The following is a 20357-nucleotide window of genomic DNA, read 5'->3' as shown; positions in this document are numbered from 1 at the left end:
TTATATTTGCTTTTATCAAATAATTTAGAACAAATATCTTCGTAAATTATACTTCCAGCCATATCTACGATCCTCATTCTTTCTTCTGCTGAATTTTTTAATCGTTCGTCATACCATTTATCATTGAGCTTTTTTCCAACGCTTTTTTTAATAAGAATTATTAAGTCTCCTTTTATACTTGAAAAAACAAGACTATCTTCAAAATGCTCAATCAACTTAGTTTTTATTGTTTTTAAATTCGGGATATCTCCTGCAAAATTTTCTTTGATTTCATTCAAGGAAAATTGGCAATCATTACAATTTGCTTCGATATAATCGATACAATAATCAATAAAAGTGATTGTATCTTTACTCAGAGGACGTCCAACAGCTTCGGTACTATTTCGATAGAATTTTGTTATACATTTATTATGTTAACAAGCTTTCGCTTGAACTAAATCAACATTTTCAATACGAGCTAACAAAGATTTATAGAAATCTGTCTTATCTTTTAACTTCAATTTTGTAATAATATGGTTTTTCGTATTCTCACGTTCTACATGTCTAATGTCTTTAAAAGTCTTTTCATCGGCACTTTCCCCACAAAAAAAACAATTGGAAGTAAAGTCAAATGCACTTGCTTTCTGTACAATTTTTTTCCCTAAACTGACTCTTGTACCTGCCTCTACAGCAGCTGATTCAATAGCACTGGGTCTGTTGTACTTTGTTTTGCATGAATTATGAACAAAAGATTTTTCCAATTTTTGGAAGGTTTTATACCTTAAATCATTCCTTGCTTTGCCAGATGAAACTAGAGTGGCTATTGCAGAACTTTGGATCAACACTAAATTAATATCGTCTTTTTCGCAAATTAAACAACGTTGCATTTTGAAAAATGTTATTAAAATTGTACGAAAGTTACTAAACTGTTTACATAAATAATATTAGGTATTAATAAGTTTATGTATTATTTGAAATTAAAATAATTTAAGAAAAAACCAATATTTTTTAACTGAAACACAGCACAAATTTAAAAAATCTTCCTTCAGAGACTGTTCAAACACAAATGACAAAGTCAATTAATAGTTAAAATCGACAATTAAAAAAATTTCAAAAGCAACAATTAACAACCAAAAAAAAAAAACATAAAACAACAATTAGAATACCAAAATAACAATTAGAAGGACATACAGCAGCTGCTACTTGTGATAGAGTTTTATTTTTGTTTAATATTTTGAAAAAAATTTTAAACTAAATAGAAAAATCGAAAACATTAATTATGAACGCGGTTTTAATTTTTAATTGTATTTATCATAGACATTGAAAAAATGCATAGACGAAAAAATTGAATTTTTAGTTTTTGGCGATTTCAACAATGTTTTTCCATTGCAACGATATGTTTTTACTATTTTAAATGAAAATATACATCCTAACAAAGAAAATGAGACCATGGTCAACACTGTACGATGAAAAAAAATAGATTGTTCATCCAGCTGAAAAAAGGGGTGGTTTTTGCCAAAAAATTGAATATCTCAAAAACTATTTAACTTTTTTTTAAAAATCAAAAAACAATTTGTTGGCAATAAAAAACAGAACGTTTCCTCAACATATCCAGTTTTTCCGATTTTTTTTTCTAAAAAAGAAAGCCTAAAAACAAAAAAATTAGTTTTTTACATTTTACTCGTTAAATTTGAGGTTATGTGGAAAAATGGTAAGCACAAAAGTTATGTATTTTTTTATTGCCAAGAACTTTCCTATTTAACTTTTTTCTGTATAGTTAATACTTTAGTCACAAATCGCTAAAAACCACTTGCTCCCTATTTGCACCCCCGGCGCACCCCTTTCCGGCTAAATTCAGCTGTTTTAAATATTTTTCCTCAGTTATACACATTTAGTCCTACACAAAAAAATGGGTCCGATCCTGCAACTAATTTTTTCCAAAAATTATTAATATCAGATGTATTTAGCCTGGTCTAAACAAGCAATATAATATAAAAAAAAATCATCATCATGAAATCGAATCGAATTATTTCAAGTTTTTAAAGTTGGTAGAATTGTTTAAAATGAATCTCTAATGTGTATATGTTGCCTATACAAAAAAAAAATCATGTAAATTGCATCCAATTGAAAATTTAATGTATGTAAAAATTGCATCAAATGCTATCAAAAAGAGTAAATACACACAGTTTTTTAAATGGTCCGTTTATCGATATGTAAATATATAGTTAAAGAGCAACTGTATCGAATTAGCCCTTGGTAATGAATATTACATAAAATGGGTGATCGGAGAAAAATTTGCATGTTCAACGTGATATGGTCGTTTTTTTCTTAGCCATTTAGAGCCTAAATGACCGAGCGGTCTAAGGCGTTAGCCTGTGATCGTTCGTCTACCTAAGCTTAGGTTGCGGGTTCGAATCCAGGCAGCGGTAGTGTGAACAATTAGAAATTAATAAGGGCGGTAAAATTGATCACATTGTCGTCGCTTGGGTAAGAACGAAGTAACCGAATTCACCCACATCTAATTGTAATTGTAAATATGTATGTAGTTAAATAAATAAAGATTAACAAATAATGATGTGGGCGGCCTCTGTTATAGGCGTATATGTCAGAGAAACGGAGGTTAAACCCCATTATTATTATTATTATTATTATTACATAAAATGGGAATACAGAAATCGATTATTTTCGATTATCAAACCGCTCGCATTTTGTTAAAACGTCATAGAAAGTGTTTCTTAGATGTCAAATATCATAAGTAACGCATGAGTTAGTGTCGGAAATGCTTCTATTTGTTAATAAACAATTAATTGTCAATTCAATGGAACGATCAATGTTAAAGTTCACTTAAAAAATTAGTAATTAGGCAACTTGTATGACGTAAATGTTTAAGTGTTTGTCAAATAATCGAAAACTATTATACATGTATAACTTATACGTAATTCAAGTTGGCTATTTATTAATTTTGTAAATCAACTTTAACATTAACCGTTCCATTGAATTAACAATTTATTGTTTTTTAAAAATTGCAACATTTCCGTCACTAACTCATGATATTTGTCGCCTAAGAAACACATTTCCTGAGGTTTTAGCAAAATGCGAGCGCTTTCTTTCTTTTTCCTTTATTTGTAACATCTTTAACTGTACTATGCCTTCATTTTTTTGTCATCACTGTATACAATTTTAGCCTACTAGATTTTTCACAATAATTGAAACTTGCTGAACCGTGTAAACTTGAAAAAGTGACAGAAAGTTTGCATATGTTAAAAGGATAATTTCAACACTCGAATTTCAATTGAAATATTCATTGCGCTTCGTTGAGAGCTATTTGTCCTCTCAGATAAAAAGTTGAAGTTTAAAACTAGAAAAACTTTTTTGTTAACTACAAGAAATTTTGAAAATAACAAAGCTTTTGTTCTTATTTTTTGTGAAATAATTTGGTATTTTTCTTAAAGGTACCAATCTTTTAGTCTTTGTTTTTTATACTAGTTTGCTTTTTTGAGTTTATTAATTATAAAGAAATGAAAAAAGAAAACTTTGAATCTTCGACTATAAATTAAAAAAAAATGTTCTGTACTTGAAAATTCAATAATAGACAAATATTTCACAAATTGGTTTAAAATTCCTATAAATAGAAACTAATAGCCTCTAAATATTTTAATATGAATTTCGGGAATAAAAATAAACTTGGGAATTAATATTGATTTCCAAAAACATGAGATCAATGACCGACATATAGAAACTTTTGGGTGATCTATTTCATCGTCGATAAACTAAAGCTGAGAATTTTATAAGCCATTGAAAATTTTATTGATAAAGTCATTTTTTCATACGAGAACCGGTGACTTAAAATAGAACAACGATAACATAGATTAATCTGGGTTTCAGCAAGCGTTGAAAAAGATAAATATTAAGGAAATCATAGTTACTTACAACAATACTGCTCAAACGTATGAATCGCGCAATCTTTTCGTAATCTAGTCATTCCATAAACCAATGCTGTTGTTAAATGTGAAACTTCTTTACTACTATTCAAAAAATAAATACAGAGAGTGGATTGATAAAAAAACGTGACATCATCACCTAGGAATGTTACGCAACTTGAAACTCCGTCCAATTTTTCTTCTTCCTTCAATTCATAGATAGTGCTCGTGTACTAATATTTAATAATAGTTCTATTTCCCATTCATAGAAAGCGCTCGTGTTCTAAATGAAGAAAAATTTAATTTTGATAAATAATTACATATAGAACTAATTCATACTGACTGCTCGACATCATTAGTGATCTTCCCAATAGCAATTATAAATTTTCCATCACTACTGAAAAACTATAAAAGAAAACAGCTTTATTAGAGCATCCATAAGCGCTTAGTTTGACATTTTAAATGAGTTTTAATAAAATTTATGTAAAAGTGACCACCAATGTGGTCACACACACCGACACACAATGTGAAGGATTAACAGCCGCAAATAATATTCGCACACAAATATTTTATTACGCTAATAAATTTTCATAAGCCTGTTAATTATTTTCACAGCTTATAATATATATATATATATATATATATATATATATATGTGTGTGTGTGTGTGTGTGTGTATGCATATCAAATATAATATGTGCCATATCTATACCCAGAATAGAGAGAGTGTACCAATAAACCCAACCAAATGGTGTATCCCCTCGATACCTTCACTCACACCTAAACCCTAAAACGACACTATTAAATCCACACAAAATAACGTACGTGATGCATGTTTTAATAATGAAATCATGCAACATTTACAAATCAATTTATAATACAGGGTGTCCCAAGCATGGTACAAATAAAAACAAACAATCAATGGGTCTAGCCTATTTCGTACCGGGTGTTTTTTCTCATAGCTTATGGTTTTTATATGAAATCCGACGATCAATCCATTAACAAAATACCGAATCGGTAATCTAGACGAAAATTGCAGTTTTATATGGCGGTCATATATATATTTTTTAAATTCGTAGCGCAGGGGCTGCGGTAACTAAGCGAATTCTCCCAGAGATTGATAAAATAACACATTCTTCTTAAAATCGATTATTGCATTTTAATTGTTAAACAAGAATTTTTATTTTCAAAACTAAACGTCTAAAGAAAAAGTCATAAGAGTAATTTTTGGATAGGTACTGATCAAAAATGGTAGCAAAAACCAGTATTTTGAGAATACGTCGTTTCTTTTGCCTTCAATCGTATTAACAATATTTATAAAAGTTGTAGAAGATAAAATTTCGCCTGAAATACTCAAATTTTAATTTTTTTTAATTGTACATATACTTTTACCTATGTAAAACAATCCCTACCCCTGTTTCGAGTTATGGAAAGGGAATAAATGAGAGAAAAGGAAGTTAAGGCTATAACACGATGGTCTTTACTTTTTAACCCAGCGAAGCGAGTGGACATCATGCTAGTTGCTTAATTACAAGTCTTTGCTTGGGAACATATAAAGAAATTAATACTCTATCAATTTTTGATATCCTGACTCTTTAAAGTTAAGGAGAGTCATTATGTTTTACTCTCCGCTGAATATTTTTGGGTTTCTTGTGATCTTCATTAGTGGACACACTGTCTACGTACATCTACATAACGTAGACCTACAACCATTCTAAACTGATTGCTTATGTAATGTTCAATTTTGTACATTCATTTCCTTCAATACAAATGAATTTAACCATCCAACACTCAAACTATTTATATGCAATTTAATTGGACTTGGACAATATATTATTTGAAAGTAGGATGGTCCACAATCGTCATTAAAGAATACAAACTTTGTTTGATGGTAGTTGTCGTACTATGGGCAGTGTCAGAAAATTCTCAATTTTTTTATACTTATTAAGGATATTATAATAAAACAAGTGAAAACAAACAATTGACTGAGTTAATTGTTGAAATACCATGCATAGTCAGTGTTGATTTCTTTATCACATAGCACATACATACATGTGACACATACATAACTGATATTCAAGTATGGTACATACTATAAAATTTCCGCCTAATTGGCGCCCTCACGGGTAAACAGTGATGTTTACGAAAAAATTTTTCAAGCAAAAGTTGTTTATTTTTTTATAAGGAACATTTTTTACATTTAAACTTTTGTTCTATCTCTAACGGTTTACAAGATCGATCCTACGGACCCAACACTCAATTGACCTATGATGCTCATTTACGAACTCGACCTCACTTTTTACGTCCTGAGTACGCTGTAAAAATTTCAGCTCGATATCTTTTTTCGTTTTTGAGTTATCGTGTCCACAGACGGACGGGCGGACGGGCGGACAACCGGAAATGGGCTAATTAGGTGATTCTATGAACAACTATTGCAAAATTTTGTGCGTGGCATCAATATTTTTAAGCGTTACAAACTTGAGACTAAACTTAGTATACCTTGCATATTACATATATGCATGGTATAATTACCATTAGAATGTAAAGTCGATTGATTAACAAGAAGAGCTTAGTGTTGTATTTGAACAAATTTTTTAATTCTAGAAAACTAAAACTGCCTGAAATATTCAATACAACTAATTGTTTATTGATGTATTTGTTCTTAGTTCGAATAAGAAGAAAATTATTGAGCTTTCCATTGTTAAGTTAAAATAACATAGAGTTAAACAATTTATGAAAAATGTACCAGAAACAAGTGAAAACAAACAATTGACTGAGTAAATTGTTGAAATACCATGTATAGGCAGTGTTGATAACTCTGTCACATTTCACATACATACATATCTGACATATTTAACTGATATTCTCATATAATGCGCAAGTGTTGATGCGCAATCGTTTGTTTTTTTGACGTCACGTAAATAACAAAAGATATTCACTTTGATATTCCTATATTAATACATACTATAAAATTGGCACCTAATTAACGCCCTCGTGGGTAAACAGTGATGTTTACAAAAAAATGTTTCAAACAAAAGTTTTATATTTTTTTATAAGCAACATTTTTTACATTTAAACTTTTGTTCTATCTCTAACGGTTTACAAGATGGGTCCTACGGACCCAAGACCCAATTGACCTATGATGCTCATTTACGAACTCGACCTCACTTTTTACGTCCTGAGTACGCTGTAAAAATTTCAGCTCGATATCTTTTTTCGTTTTTGAGTTATCGTGTCCACAGACGGACGGGCGGACGGACGGACAACCGGAAATGGGCTAATTAGGTGATTCTATGAACAACTATTGCAAAATTTTGTGCGTGGCATCAATATTTTTAAGCGTTACAAACTTGGGACGAAACTTAATATACTATGTATATTTCATATATACATGGTATAATATGTATATTTCATATATACATGGTATAAAAACTACGAAAGTCTGGAACTTGAACAGAAACAATTGTATACATGTACTATATATGAATATTGTGTTTGTGGAGCCTCCGCGAGTACAGTGTGAGCCAAAAATTAAAGCTCATTTCACTATAAATTCATTTATTCTTAACCTGAATATACGTTAAGCTCCATCATTTCTCGAGCAAGGCTCAAAACAGCCATAAACATAGAAAAGTGCACACTTTGAGGTAGCTTTATGAAGACTATAAAAGTTTTTGAATTAAATTCAAAGTATTTCTCACTTTATAATTAATGAAAGCCACTCTTCTGTGCCATGCAGTCCACAATGATATTTTTTCCAAAAAATGACGAAAAATAACCTGTTTAAAACAAAAACGAACGAATAGAAACGGAGAAAATAGTAATTGTCTAATTTTGTGTAGAGGTTTATGTTAAATGGTTTTGTGAATATTGGCAACCCTATTTTTAATGCTATTTTTAAACAAAAATATATCAGTCAATCTAATTTTCATTTATAATTCGAATTTAGTTACAAACGATTTAATTGTAGAAATTTATGTATAATTATTATTTTGGTTTCATTTCAAATTTTTTATTACAAAATTACGCTATAAAACGTAACAAAATTTAGTTGCGTAAAATAAGAACATTGGTATTTAGGGCTTGCAAACTTATTTTGTCCATAAATTTTTTATCTATTTTTCATGGAAATGACAGCCTTTGAAGTTAACCAATATTATTCAAAGGAAGAGTAAAATATATGAATTTAAACCTACTTATACCTATTCAAATTAAGATGAGCATTTCTGTGGGCTGAATTATGCATTTTGTTAAAATATATCCCCTTAAGGACCCACAATAAAAATATTTAGCTAGATTATAAAATTATTAATTAGCTAGACCGGTTTCGATTGCTTTGGCAATCCTCTTCAGTAGCCTAAACCTCTTAAAATTAAAAAGTCTTAAAATTAAAAAATATTTACAAATCCGAAAAAAGAACCGCATCAACCTGAAACAAATAATAATAAAATATTACCCTTAAAATTAAAATAAAATTATTTACCCGATTATAATAATAATAAATCTTTATGTTACACCCTCTAAAATAATGTAACTGCCTGCTTTCACCTAAAACACAATAAAATATTAAGTTTTAATCCTAAGATAGGATTATCGTTATGAATATATCAAAAAACCAAGGGATTAAGCCTGAAAATAAAATATAAGATAAGAAAAGTTGTAAATATAAAATAAAAAACACAGAAATAAAAATAAAAATAAAGAGAAAATTAGATTACCAACAAATTAAAAATTTTTATCCTCGGTATACCTAAAACAGAATAAATAATTAGAATTTAGAAAAACCTGTAACAAACCAAAATAAAATTAAATGAAAATAAGCAAATTAAAAACAAAAATTAAAAAATAAAAAAAATTAAAAAATTAAAATAGAATTAATTAAAGAACAATAGAATAAGTATTACCAAATGAAGTAAAATGGTGTACCTAAAACAGAAGAAATTATTAATTAGCGTACCTAAAACAGAAGAAATTATTAATTAGTGTACCTAAAACAGAAGAAAATATTAGTTAGTGTACCTAAAACAGAAGAAGTTATTAGTTAGTGTACCTAAAACAGAATAAAATATAAAATAAATAAAAAAATGAAAGTGAGCAAAATTATAAAGAAAAAATATATAACAAATAAAAATACAAGAAAATAAGTTGAAAAAATAAAAAAATTTTTACCAAATGACAAACTGAAACAAACAAAAAATCAAATTAAGTAAAAATGATAAGCAAAAATAAAAAATAAATCAAAAAATAATAATAGGAAAGATAAATAAAAAAGATGAAAAATAGCATAAAATATCGATTCTCGAGACAACACAAATGAAACAGGTAACTAAAAAAAACCCTGCCCAAATTGTGTTTTTTCTCTTTATTTTTATTTCTGTGTTTTTTATTTTATATTTACAACTTTTCTTATCTTATATTTTATTTTCAGGCTTAATCCCTTGGTTTTTTGATATATTCATAACGATAATCCTATCTTAGGATTAAAACTTAATATTTTATTGTGTTTTAGGTGAAAGCAGGCAGTTACATTATTTTAGAGGGTGTAACATAAAGATTTATTATTATTATAATCGGGTAAATAATTTTATTTTAATTTTAAGGCTAATATTTTATTATTATTTGTTTCAGGTTGATGCGGTTCTTTTTTCGGATTTGTAAATATTTTTTAATTTTAAGACTTTTTAATTTTAAGAGGTTTAGGCTACTGAAGAGGATTGCCAAAGCAATCGAAACCGGTCTAGCTAATTAATAATTTTATAATCTAGCTAAATATTTTTATTGTGGGTCCTTAAGGGGATATATTTTAACAAAATGCGTACTTATACCTATGTTATAACATGCTTTTTCCTTAAAAAAAACCCGATACAAAATACCCCGATGAAACCAAACATTAAAAATAAATCAATTGACGTGAATGAGTTTCGAACCGACAATCTCCCACTTGACACCACTTGACACCATAGCCACAAGACCATTTCACCCTTAACTTTACTAGAATGATTACTTGTATCACTATTTATCTTTTTGAATAATTTCGTGAAAAGCTTTTCACTTTTATTAAATCGAGCCAAAAAACATAATAATTAATTTTCGTATTCAAAAATATACAAAACATACATTAAAATAATCTTTTAAAAACAAAACAAACATAATTTTCATTTAAATCGTTCATTTAAAATATTTTAAGCATTAGAAGAAAAAAAATTTCGTTGACAAACCTTCTAAAGGATTAAGTTACGTCACAAAATTGTATAAAAATAAAATCGTTTTCATGAGATACACTGCAGGTACAGTTTATAAATACTCTGAGCTAAATAATAATAAAAAACGTTGCTGACATCAATCCACCTCCATACACACTGTGTGTCAAATTTCTAACTATTCTAAGAAACTGTTTTAGCAATATTCACAAAAATATCCTTTCTCTTCCAAAACTTCAACAAACTATATCTAGAAAAGGCACTTCCCCGACAATAAGTCTAATCAGAAGTTGTCATTAATTTAACGTTGTCTACCTGCTGTTATAACTTGGACTACTATGTATAGCTCAAGATCCATTTACCATAGAAGGTAATAGTTTATATTGGTAGCTAGAACATTTCTAGAATATTTCTTAAACTTGGAAGATTCAAAAATTTTCTTAAAATTTGGATTATAGAATGAATTTGGTAGACAAGGCACTACTGACAAAATTGTGGCTGTTTCAAAAAAGAAAATAACCTTCCGAGGTAGTTAGATATCAAGTTGTCTACCTTCCGAGGCAACCATTAGGCAACTTGATCTGTTTTCATCTTATGGTCTAGAATCGTTGAAATATTTAATGTAGATGACTCTTTGCATGGAAACGTCACAAAAAAATTGATTTTAAGTGAATATGATTATTTTCATTGCCAGACAGTTTTGCCATTAAGAACACTGCGCAGGATACGTTCCAGTAATTTAAAAAAAAAATCTTTTTAGGGCGGCTGCAATTTGCCAGACAGAAATTAGTTTGCTTTATTAGAACACATCCCAGGTTATTGAACGCAACCACTCTCAGATGTAAGGCGTACTTCATCCCTCTCTAAATACAATAAGAAAATAAATACCCGAAATTCTAAAAACATTGCCACCTCTCGTACCAATACATGGAGGATAAAACATTTTATTTAAACGTTACTCATTTGACTAAAATATAAAAGTGAATAAAGAAAGCCTTATTAAAACGATTTTAAGGTATATTTTAATAACTCGAAACACTTTTTCATTTAGAAACCTGTTTATCTTAATTAAAATTATACTAATTTATATGAGAGAATATTGAAGATTTTGTTTTTTGCATTCATGGCAAGCTTTTATTTTAATATTTTGTAAAGTGTTTTTTTTTTTCTTTCATGGGTGAAAACGTTTTTTGTGTGGTAATTTTCAATAAATAGCAATCAAATTATACAAAGGTTTTTATAAATTTAAATATATATTAAAAAATTTTAATTGCTTGAATTTCTATTTTAATTTTTTGAATTTAGGATTCTTTAAGAAACCATAAAAAAAAACTTCGATATCAAGGAGAGACCGTTAGCAAAGAATAAAGCGAAACTCCTAAGTCTGCTTATCTGGCATTAATGGATTGATAAAAGTAAGAGTACCTAATAGAAATAAAATTAAACGTTTTTTTTTTTAACTTAATTTTTTAATTTTTATTACATTTTTGTCTCCTTAAAAAATTACTCGAAAATTTCTTATTCCAATCGATCAATCTTAGTAATCAAGTGTTTTAAAATGAAAATAAACTTTTGCTTAAGGTAAACATTCATATTTGGAGATAATTTTCTAGAGGTGCATATAGCAATCATTTTTCGGTATCGAAAGTAAAAGAAAATACTGTTTTGACCCACACAAGTGTAGATACAGATGAAATTAATTCTGCGACGCCCATGATGACATAAATATATAGCTTAATATAATTATAAAAATCAGTGCTGGATTACCTATTAGGCCGGACTAGGCCATGGCCTAGGGCCCCCGACGGGCAGGGGCCCCCACGAAAATCTGATATGATTATTTTTGAGCAAAAATTTTCAATTTCAAGTTGTTTTTTTTTCAAATTTCGAAATGAGGCTTATTATAAAGTTTATGATTCAATATTTTGTTCATTTTATTTCGTTTATAACCTTGGAATGATATGAATAGGCTGTACGAATGCTATGAATACACAAATAACGATAAATTTTACAATTATTCAAAAAAGGGGGGCCCCAAAATTTTATTGGCCTTGGGCCCCCGATGGGCTTAATCCGGCACTGTAATAAATATATAAATTAATTTAATTATAATAATTTTACAAAATGTTAACAGAATAATTATTATGTAATACCTTTTAGTTTTTAACTATTTTAAATGACGGTAGAGTTAAATTATTTTGAAAATATTTAAAAATATTTAATTATGTTAAATTGGTTTTATTATGTAGATATTTCCGAATAGTTTAAAATATTTAGAAGTTTTGCTAACATACGTGGTACCAATTAAACATATAGTTATTTATCATCAAAACGATGATTCATTCTAGAATGTTTTAATATTTCTAAAACAATTTATTTTCTAAAAGGAATGCTATTTATATTGTACTAAGTATGACATATCGTAAAAAATATTACAAAATTTAGCCATAATTTAACTAAGATATATAAAATTTAATATTCAATCCTGATCAGAAAATTAAAATAACTTCGTTCATTTTTGTTGCACTCTAACAGAAATAGTGTTCTTTTGAAATGGAATTATTTAAAAGTATAAATCTTTGAAAGTGGAATTGTTATTGAGTAAAAAAATTAAAAAGCAGGTTATTTATTAGATAGTATAGTTTAATTCAAGTATAATTCTTTAAAAGTAGAAATATATTGGAATAGAAATATTTTAACGTAAAACTATTTAAAAGTAGTTTTATTTAAGGATGTATGAGCATGACAACAATGTTTCATTTATAGGCTCAAAATTTGTTTGTAGGTAGTCTTTTACTCAAAGAATATGTGGTTAAAATTTCAGCTTAGGTATCCGTGCAAATTTTTAAGAAAAAAGTCATTAAAAATCGATATAAAATAAATTGGCTCTTATGGAGGAATCTCAAAAAACGACATATTTTGGAAGTTTTTGATAATTTTCATTTGGAATGAATGAAAACAAATTTAAAAAAAACTTTTTAATAGAAAGTAAACATATTAGCAATGAATTATAAAAGAAAAAAACTAAGTGCCACCGTCCATATAAGGGATGTAAGAGCAGGGTAGATTAAAGGTTGAAATTATTTTTATCTTATTTTCAACTTTGATGATGAATTTTGTTATAACTTCATGAATGTAGACGAAAAATAAGAATAAAATTTTTCAATATGTGTCTTGGTTTTCGAAATATCGAAAGCTAAATAATTAAACAAAATTTTCAATTTTCGATATTTTGAAAATTAAGCCAGATATCGAAAAATTTTATTCTTACTTTTCGTCTTATATCGTCAAGTAATAATATAAATTTATCATCAAAATTGAAAATATCTATTTTTAAATTTGTGCTCCCACTACCATGCTCATACATCCTTAACGTAAAACTATTTAAAAGTAGTTTTATTTAAGTAGTAATAGTTTGCAGTAGTAGTAAATTAAAGAGTATGTTTTTTTTTTTTTTTAATTCCAAATCTTTTATAATATTTACTAGACTGTGAACAATCAGATTTTACCGTCTTCTTGTTAAATAAATAAATTTTATAATACGTCTGTTAATTTATTAAAATTATTAAAATTTCTTATAATTTTATAAATAAACAAAATACGATAAACATACCCATAATAGGGTAAGTTGTAATGCCAAGAATTAACTATACTTACTTAGAGTTAACTATAAGAATTAGGTATAACGTTACATTATGACATTGCACATGTTGCACACATCATGACCCATGGGTCACACTTTTTTATCGATGACGATGTTTATCGATGACGATGATTATCGGTGAATAATGGTGGTACTAGGTTTTCCAGCTAAGAGATACTTACATGGTATACACTCCATTATGAATCGATTAAAAACAAATTTCAATGTTTGCTATATTTTGTTTCTAAGGAATCAAAATTGCATTGATTTTTAATTTTTAACGTCCGGACCAAATCGTAGCGACTAAACGGATGAACCGCTTTGGATTCTTTTGTTTCGTTTGAAAGGTAATTTCATGGGGAGTAGTCTTAGCTATGTTTCAAGTTTGTTTTTAGGGTTCCGTACTCGAAAAAGCTGAAAAAAAGCGATGATCTTCAAAATCGGTCCAGTTTGGAGAAGGCTCTAAGGAAAGGGTAATTTAATAGATTACCCTTTTCATTTACAAAATGATTCTTTTTTGTTTCGGACTGTTTTCAATCAAGTAAAGACATATCCTATATCTTCTATCCCTGTCCGAAACAAAAGCAAATCGATGAAAAGGTCTATGGAGCGTGTTCTTAGATACGTTTCAAGTGGAATCTTAGGGTTCCGTACCCGAAAAATTTCTCTGGGGTATTTAAAATATTGTAAATTTCACTTGTCTAAATAATTGTTAAAACATTTCTAAAATAAAAAAAAGTCGTTTTGAACTTTTAAAGGTTATGGTGTTAAAAATATGTTTTAATAAAATAATAGCTATTTGATCTTAAATCAAGTGAAATGATTACTTCAAAATCATTATGGCGCTGAAATCTTAATTCAAACACCTAACCAGGAAAGACTAGAAAGACTTTCTGCAGTTATTTAAAAAAAAAAGGCATAAATGAAAATTTTGATTCATGATACCTATTACACTTTCCCCAATAAATATACTAGTATGTTGTATGTCTGTTTAGTCTGCTAATAAGCTTTGTATTTATTAGAAGTATAACTTTTTAAACTAAAAATATTAGTTTCATAATAAATAATATAATTATATAGTTATGTTATCTACATAAATGGATGTTGTTATGTTACCTTAGAAAGAACATGTAGGTAATATTTACCATGAAAGTTGAATTAAGCAGACTACCACCCTATTACAGAAATGCAAAAGTAACGCCTGCATTATTATTTATCTATTAAATAAAATACTTTACAAGTCTCTATAATTATGTAAATACAACAAAACTGAAAAGCATGTTGAAAAAATTTATGTATCCAGAAAACCAAGTATTTTTTGGAACAAATATATTCGCAGATTTATTCATAACTAGCAGATACTCGAACGCTTTGCTGGGCAATTTCTCCTTTAAAAACAAAGAATATCACGTTTTAGCCCTCACTTATCACACATTCAAAATTTTATGGATTTTAATTTTTTGGTGGGAAACTCTTACTTTTTTGAAAATGCTTGGCCTATGATACTCGCTGACATTGTAACTTTCTATAAGGTCCATCCAATCATTAAATTTACCTGATTTTTATACTTTTTGGATCAAAATTACACCATCCACCGAGTTTCATCAAATTCCAAAACAAAATTATTTTTTGTGTTTTTCTCAACTTTTCCAAAAGAGTAGTAGGAGCGGAGGGTAATGCCGTACACCTAACTTTAAACGTGTATTTCTTCGAACCTACTTAATAGAATACAATGCTTTATGAATCAAGCCATCATAAATTTAGTCTAGTTTTATATAAATAATCCATAATTGACAGTGTCCAATATGACAGTGTCAATATCAAATTATTCTATAAAGTTATTTGTACGGAATTACCCGAGACTTGCGTCTAATTCCGTACATAATTTTAAGAACCTAAAAAGCCTGAAAAAAGGTATTTTTTCACAAATAAAAATTTTTAATTAACTGTGGGTAATCTTTTATTTATTCACAAAATACACAGATATGCTTTTTTTTACTGTCTGTTAATGGAGAAATTCGGTGAGCTTAGAATCACTGCTTTTTCTTGTGATATTTCTGATTCTAAATTAACTGCTTCTCCTGGTGAAATGAGTTCATGTGATATCTCTGATTCTGCATTTACTGCTGCTTCTGGAGAAATAATTTCATGCAATGCTTCATTGCGGGTAATACCGTACAGTGTACGGAAATTCCCGAAACCGAATTCAAATTTCAAGAATGAGAATTTACCTAAAAAAATTCAATAAAGGGATTCTTTGATCAATATCTTATTATAAAGATATTTATAGTCCGAAATATAATAATTTCATTATAAAATTTAATAAAAATAGGTACTTTTTCTAATCTTTAATAATCTTTTTTTTTATGTTTAAAAGTTGTAAAAACGAGCGCCAAATCACATAACATCTATTTATACCAAAATTATTACCCTTAATAACACAGTAATTTAAGAGGCTACACTAACACTACTGCGCTAATGATTGACACCAAGCAAACGCACGCAGCTCAATTCCTTCAGTATAAACAGTGATGTACGGAATTAGCCGCTGTACGGTGTTAGCCTCCGCTCCCCTACCCCTTAAAAAAATTGCAAAAAATCGAGAAATTTTTTTATCTCCAATTTCGATAAAATTCAGTATATAAGGTAATTTTGACTTAAAAAGTATAAAAATGGGGTGCATTTGATGACTGGTCGAATAGTTTTTGAGATACGGACTAAAATCGAACCAAACATTGCGATATCTCAGAAACTTTGCATTGTAACTTATTATAGGTGAAATAAAGGAACGTGTGTTACTTAAGGAACGTGTGAACAAAATTTCGGGCTTCTAGAAACAGCGGTTTCAGCTGTGCGTAGAAGCGAAAGTATTTACAGTATTCTAATTTACAATCTAATTTATAAGTTAAAGTCTATCATGCATATTGGTTAGTTGTTTAACTCAAATTTAAAAACGAATCAAAAAACAGTCCAGAACTTTATATGTAAATCGTTATGTTTCGAAGTAAACATTATTGGAGTAAGCTATAAATGCTTTTTTGTATGAATTGCTATTATTTTTGTTCCGACATATTTTTCGGAACTGGCCTATTCCAGGAATTAATTTAAATAATCAGTCCCTGAATAATTATAATGCAAAATAGTCTTAGAAAAACATTTTTCACCGTTATGGATAAATAATTAATTTTTCTCATAAACTTTCTTGGATATCAAAAACAATACCTACATAATATTATTGTTGTAATAATAATTACTGAAGTAATAAAACTTTTACAATTTAAAATTCATGCCAAAAGGTATATAAATAAACTTTAAAAGGACGTCAAAGGTATAATATGAATAGTTTTAATGTTTAAGTAACAATACTATCAACTACAGTGAAACCTATATTGGTGAATCCATCACCTAAGATAATTACTTTTTCGATATCAGAATTGAGTATACTTGAAAATATTCGATCATTCATCCCCACTTTTTAACCCCCCCCCCATTACATGGGACATGCAAAGTACACGTCCCATCTTTCCAACCCCCTAAGGTAAAAAATACGTAAAAACATCCCTTGTAGCTTGGTTGTAAATCGTGTTAAAATTTGAACTTAATCGATGAGTTTTAGAAGTAGAACTAAAATTAGCTTATGTCCTTCCTCAGAGTGTAGACTATTTCTGCAATATCATTTAAATCGGTTCAGTAGTTATCGTACAGATAGAGTTACTTTCGCATTTATAATATAAAGTAAGGATTGATCTTCAAATTATGCATAAAAATCACCTGTAAACTAGTTTCCTCTAGAATTGTTCCGGAAATGTATCTAATTCTAGCATTACCATGTTCACGAGTGATCCAAACTTTTATGTCACACTTTGTATTAAAACTATAGTTTTCAAATAAACACCAGGTATATGATGACGGTGTAGGTACAAAGATAAAGTTTTATTTGTAAAGTGTTATACTAGAAACGGAATTGAATGAATTTACTTGAGTGTTGAGGTTGTCTACTTATTAGTAAACATGTTGCACATTGTAACTATAGGTACAATAATCATAATAATAATAGTCATCATCAAATTTCACTAGGAAAATGTTATTTATTTATATATATCTTCATCAGAAGCAGTACTAGCACCAGGTTAGATCGGTGGATAGATAGATATACATATGAGAAGTATGTTAGAGAGGGCTGTAGGTACTTTTGATTAAACCACCGATAATTTTCGTTTAAGAAAGAAGTTAGGATTAGGAAATACTGGTGCAATGTTAGTATCAAGTTTTCGACCTCAGAAAACGGCCGAATCATGTCGGAAATAAGAAAAAAGTCGAAAATTTGGTCCTTATTTCAATTTTTGCCGGTTCTGACCTGGAAAGGCTGATTTTTCATCAAACTAGTGGTCTTTTAAATCATTCTGGAAAAAAATAATTCTGGAAACTAATATTTAGAAAATTTTTCAAAGCCGATGTTTACGAAAAAATGTTCCAAACCAAAGTTCTTTATTATTTTTTTATAAGAAACATTTTTTACATTTAAACTTTTGTTCTATCTATAACGGTTTACAGGATGAAATTTTGCTTAAAATCGCGTAGCTTAACAAAACAGACAAACTTTAAAATGTTGTATCTCCGAAACTATCGGTCCTATAAAATTTCGGCACTATCCGGTCAAAATCCGGTTAAATCAAAAATTTGGATTTAACATTGCCTTTAAATTGCAAACAACACATCAAAAAAAAACAAAAATATCAAGGTTCACGATTTGATGCAATGTTAACCCCCTTTTCAAAAGAAGTGTGGTGTTAACAATTAACCCGACAATATAATTAATCCGTCGTTATAAACAACCCGACGATATATTCATAACTATCTTAAAAACAAATGTAATCTAGACAATTCTAAAAAGAAATAAACAATATCGTTTTATATTACTTAAACAAAGATAGAAACCATATACAAGTAAAATATATAATAGAACATACGTGACAGTTCTAGAATTTGCTAGACTGTATGGTAACAATTGATTGTAACTACATAAACAGGGCACAGTGTGCGATACCAGCAGATTTCAATACAGGCTCTTCAAGTTAACTACAGTCAAGTTTTATCATCTATTGTGAACTATATTTGGATGTAGTAAAAATAAACTTAATAATAAAAAGTCGTATAAGTATTTGAGAATAGAAAGTTTTTTCATTAAACAAATTTGATTACGTTAAGCTCGCTACAGAAGAACTCAAAAAAAAGCGGTGGGTCAACACAAGGAAAGAGTCGATCTAGACAACTTTCCCCTTCATACATATATTATTTATTGTTGTTAACAATCTTAAAACATAAAATACAAAGGAAATAGTTGCTACAGGAAACATAACAACTGTCCATTACATTTGGAGCTGCTTATGTTTAGTTGTGTTGAGAACCAAATTGTTTTACAACCAAACATATCCAACACAATTCATTATTCTTTAGCATTACATGTACAGCTGTATAGCTAGCTCCTCGATATGTTTATTAAGAGTTGAATTTATCGTCTGTTTTCATTGTAAACAAAATTTTATGTTTACAATAACGTTCAAAGTTTAGGGAGAATTCATTCAACAATAGTGTATTTCTTTTACAATAACATTGGACAAACTATCCTTTGAGATGGTATAGAAGTTTAGAAATCTTGTTTGATATCGAAATGCTTAACTATTTAAAATCGATCAAATGTATTGTCATTAAGGAGGATCCCTCACCAGTAATAGAAAAAAATAAATTAGTAAAAAATGATCCAAATTTTTAGTATGTTGTAGTTAACGATACATATTATGAAATCAAAAAAAAATTTGGGTATCTTATCGATCAATTAAGAGAGTAATTAATTAATTAAAAATACACTGAATAACATAGCATGATATGAGGATGAATGTTATTTAATTGTTATTTAATTAATTAATTACTCTCTTAATTGATCGATAAGTTACCCAAATTTTTTTTTGATTTAATAATATGTATCGTTAACTACAACATACTAAAAATTTGGATCATTTTCTACTAATTTATTTTTTCTATTACTGGTGAGGGATCCTCCTTAAGATAGGTATACAAATCGAATAAAATTTAGTACTTGGATCACCGAGCTTTACTCGGTATTTTTTGAGTTAAAAAGACACACTAATACCAATTTAAATGTCCCGGTAATGTACTTTATTTCGTCGCCAATAGATGTCAGAAAGAGTCATATTTTGCAGTCAATGTTTCAGTTTTTCATGAAAACGCAGATAAAACGACATTTTTTTTAAATGAAACCAAGTTAAGTCAATTTTTTGCCCCAAAAACCCCCTGCATACTAACTTTAGGGAAAATCGTTTGAGCCGTTTCCGAGATTGTTGACTTTAAATGTCTCGAATCACTTTGCGGGTTAAATTACCAGTCAATAATGTCTTATTAAATGGTAGAAAAAGTTTCAGTAGCAGAAGATAAATATTTTCCGAAAGTCTCAATGTTCATAGCAATTTTCAACTATAAATGCTGTTTACTCAATTCATTGGTCTTCAATCCGGATAAATTCACAAACAATCCAGATAAATATATAACTTTCGAACGAAAAATGCTTTAGAAGACTTCAGAAACATCTTCATAACC

The sequence above is a fragment of the Chrysoperla carnea genome, chromosome 1 (assembly GCF_905475395.1).
Source record: "Chrysoperla carnea chromosome 1, inChrCarn1.1, whole genome shotgun sequence".
In the NCBI taxonomy this organism is placed as follows: Eukaryota; Metazoa; Arthropoda; class Insecta; order Neuroptera; family Chrysopidae; genus Chrysoperla; species Chrysoperla carnea.
This window is presented reverse-complemented; position numbering follows the sequence as displayed.